Source organism: Adiantum capillus-veneris, chromosome 5, assembly GCF_014529385.1.
Source record: "Adiantum capillus-veneris isolate H3 chromosome 5, ASM1452938v2, whole genome shotgun sequence".
Classification (NCBI taxonomy): domain Eukaryota; kingdom Viridiplantae; phylum Streptophyta; class Polypodiopsida; order Polypodiales; family Pteridaceae; genus Adiantum; species Adiantum capillus-veneris.
This window is the reverse complement of record NC_140935.1, coordinates 51,099,803-51,104,366: the sequence shown is the minus strand read 5'-3', so window position 1 is coordinate 51,104,366 and position 4,564 is coordinate 51,099,803.

Genomic DNA, 4,564 nt, shown 5'->3' with positions numbered 1-4,564 from the left:
CCAAATATCCCCCTCTCTCTCTAAAGGGCGCCATGTCTCTTGTCTTGTAGCTAAATAACCTCCCCCACACTCACACACACTCAGTTTCACTGAAAAAGGTGCCCACAGACCCATCCCCACTCGGTGGTTACCTCATTTTTCTTGTGTTCACACACATCTGCACACAGATTCACCTCTGAACACACTCCTCTCTCTCCCCTCTTGTAATTACTTTATTCTCCATGTCACCTCTCACTTTTTTTCATCAACCCATCTCTCTCTCTTAGTCTCTCTCTCATGAGACTGCTGTTCTGGCACATATACACACAGCCAGACAAGTGGGGCCCACAGTCACATGGCCTATGTAGATAATGATTTCTTCATTTCTAAATTCTAGAATTTCTCCCCCCCCTCCTCCCCTATATAAAGAGGGGTCACCATCACACAAAAACACACAACATCACCAAAGAGCACACTATGCACTGTGTGTGCCTAGTGCACACACACACACCCACACCATCACCATCACCACAATCACCATGCTTGTCTTGAGCATGACCTCTACACCCTTGGCTATGGAAGATGAAGGGCAACTAAATGAAGGATGATGGCCATAATCCTCGTGCGAGTCTTCGCCATCAACTCCCACCTATCCGCCATGTGCTCTACCACTCTCTCCCTTCTCATTCCCCTACCCTATGCTCCCCATTTCATCGCCTAATTCTCTAAATAAAGCTTGAGGTTTTGTGAGTATGTTTTCTTGCAATGTTTTGCTTATGTGAAGTGTGCGGAATCGCCACCTAGTCTTGTGTTTTGGAGTGAGCTTGTGTATATGTGAAGGGTGTGCGGATTCGCCATCCTTTTGTGATGCCTAAGTACTAAGCCGCTATACCCCCTCCCTCACTCTCTCTCTCTCACTCTCTCTCTCTCTCTCTCTCACTTGATCTCATTCCCTTTCCTTTTCATCATTACTCCCAAGCATCCATCTCTCTTGGATGAAAACTTTGTTATGGTGGTGTGTTGTTTGCGTCCTAGCCGTTGAAGCTAGGTGGTGCCCCCTGTTTGCTTTACCATGACAGGCTCGAGGCGCACCATTCGGTCCCCGATGTTTTAGAGGCCGTCGGGGTTTGGGGTTCGCTTTGCTCCCGTCATTTGGTGCCCCCACTGAGGATCTTTTCATGAAACCCTTGAGTTTACAAGACTGAAACCCTTAAACTATTGTGAATGGATGAATGGCTAGCAGGATTTTCTAATTGGACGACAGAAGAAGAAGAGCTCCAAGCACAACTAGACGAACTCCGCATCTCCATCGAAGCTCGAGTGCCAGGCGTAACGGTAATCGATTTGCAGTGGGAGAGTCAACCAACACACCAAACCCAGTGGATATACATAGGCCAAGTGCCAAGAAGAAGAAGGAGAAGGTCGAAACCATGTCCGCAACCTACAACCAACCCACAACAACAAAATGAAAGGAGCTCTACACAATAGAGAATCAACACTATTCTACTTTGAGAATCGGGTAACTCAAGTCACCGAGGTAATTATCACAATCAGTTTTCAAGTCGCACCTGATGCTGCAACACAGATAACGGAAGCATTGGCTCACACTCTCACTAGAGAAACTAGGGATCTACTGAGTTTGTTTCAGGAAAGAACACCACCCTCTCCCACAAGCTTGGACAATGACTAAGCACCTCTAAGCTTCACATGAATCAGTACAACCTACCTCAAGACAGATCACACATACCAACACGTTGTGAGCGGGATGAAAACACACACAGCGCCTCTATAACGACCCGACACACACTCTTGGGAAGATACACACACACACTATGGGGCACCACTCGGCTTAGACAACACACCTGGCTGAGACAGGGAACACACCTCTGGAGTGAGAGGAGAGAGACTATCCACTTGCCCACTCCACACACACACACACACACACACACACACACACACACACACACACCCAAAAAACTCAGCTCAAAAGAGGAGAATTTCTAATGTTTAGATACAATTGAACTTGGGCCAACACCAATGGGGGAAATAGCTCACACAATATGGGTAAAATAAGCCAGATACAATCACAAACTAGAGCAGAAACTTCGCTCATGGGAGAAACTTACACAGAAAAAAAGCAGGAAAAGAGTGAGGAATTTGGCAAAATGGACAGCGCCATCGCGTTCGGAACGGCCCAAAACCTCAGTCTACAATGTCAAAGTGCTCAAATCTGACCTCGGATGAGCAGTTTACGGCCAAAAAAGGCTCCAACAACCCAAAAAACACACCTGCGGCTGTTCCTCCTCTCTTCTTCACGTTTTTTCTGGTCTTCGCTCTGTTTTTTCAGTTCCCACACTTAGCTTTATTAGTTGGGCACCCTTGGCCTTTTAGATGACCTCAAACGGACCCCGAACAGGCCAAAAACTGACCTCGCAGTGCATAGTTGTCACCTTTTTGCATCATTCGCACACCTGGCACTCAGCTTTTTTCCAATAATGCATCTCGCCACCACGTGAAGTGGCCCCAAAAAGTGGTCCTAATGGTGACCTTTCTGCATAACTCTCACAAGAAAACACCCACGTTGTGTCCGTCCTCATCCGCGTGCAAATATTGACCTCGTTCGCCCTCCTGACGCCACTAGATGCCATCTGACGCACCTGCTGACCTCACATGGTCGGCCCGCAGATAGCTTCCTCGAGAAGTTTTACGCGCTACCAACTCCTCCTTATTGTAGAAAAAACACACTAGTACTGATAATAGTGAAAATCGCTGCACTATGTACACCCTGTCCTACCTGTACACATGTGGGCCCCACGTAACCACCTGGCTCTGGAAAATGGGCAATCCTTTATTCGATGCACCATGCATGGATATGTACATATGCGCAATGCCTTGATCCAAAAAACTCCTGACATAATTTGCCCATCCCCTAGCCTGCTAGATCATCCATGATCAGCAGCAGCAAAGAGAGATATGAGACTCGCCGCATCACAGGTCTCCTCATCCTTCACCAACATTGCTTGCTCCATAGACAGCTCATCTTGCTCCACCATCATCAATCTAGCATGATACAATTTAAGACGCGACCCATTTACCCTTGACTTATGTAGAACACCATCCAGGTTAGCCAGCTGATATGTGCCATTTGGAAAACACTCCACTACCTTGAAAGGGCCTTCCCACTTAATTTGAAACTTCTTTTGGAAGGTGTTGTCCAGCTTACTGTTCTAGCGCAAAACCAAGTCATGTTTCTTGATACCCTTACTTTTAACCTTTTCATTTATCTTTGCCAAAGCCTTATCCTGCATCTGCCCATAATGCTCCAATGCGCTCATCCTATCCAACTGGACCTCTTGTAACTGCAAGAGCCTCTCTTTGAATGCATCACTAGGCGACCCAAGTAACTTCTCTAACATCTTGACCGCAGGCAACTCTACCTCCACAGGCAATAGTGCTTCCTTTCCATACACCAAATGAAATGGAGTAAACCCTCTACTTGTCTTCACCGAAGTACGGTAAGCCCATAATGCACTAGGCAATTCCAAATCCCAATTCTTTCCTTGGTGCTCTGTCACTTTAGAAAGAATTTGTACCAACTCACCATTGAATCTTTCATTTAAGCCATTACACTGTGGGTAATAAGGAGTGGTATGCTGGTGCCTTATCTTCATCTTTGCACATAAAAAATCTAGCAGTTTAGCTCTAAACCTGGCCCCTTATCTGAAAGTAGCTCTAATGGCACCCCAAACATGCAACACATTTCATCATACACAGATTTTGCCACATCCTTTGCAGTGATCTGTTTTACTGCTATAGCCTCTGCCCATCTAGAAAGATAGTCCACTGCCGTCAAAATATAGCTTTTGCCCCTGCTTGTGATAGGTAACGGGCCTATTGCATCAATCCCCCACTTTTCAAACACATCAAACGCCATAATGGTTTTTCGTAGCTCTGGCTTCAACACTCTCTTCCCAAACGCTTGACACCTATTGCAAGACCTACACCAATGGTGAACATCCTTGTGCAAACTAGGCCATACATACCCCTCTTGCAAAATCTTATGCAAGGTGATCTTTAGAGCAAAATGGCCACCACATGCGCCTTCATGATTCTCTTCCAACACTCTGTAAAGCTCCTCCCGCCAAGGTACACGTCTCAACACGAGATCAGCCCCTTTCATGTATAAGAAATCACCAATCAATTTGTACCTGTATGCTCTACGCACAAAGCCATACTTCTTAGACTTCTGAATCTCCTTTGGAATGATTCCTGTTAGCAAAAACTCCTCTTCTTGAGCCAAACTTTCCCGGCCATGATAAAGAGGTAAATTGGTCCTCAACACGAATAGCTCCCCAATCATGCCTTGAGCTGCTTCATGTGCCTCTCCATTTAGAGAACGTTCAATGTGTTTGATGCTCCATGCTTCAAACTTTTTTAACAGGCCTGTAATTCTAAAGCACATTTCCTTCAATGAGGTGTTCTTGCTCTTCCACACACCCAGCACTTGCTTCACCACTAACAAGGCATCACCTTTTATGCTCAACCTTCGAACCCCATGCTTCAAACAAATGTGTAATCCGGCTAA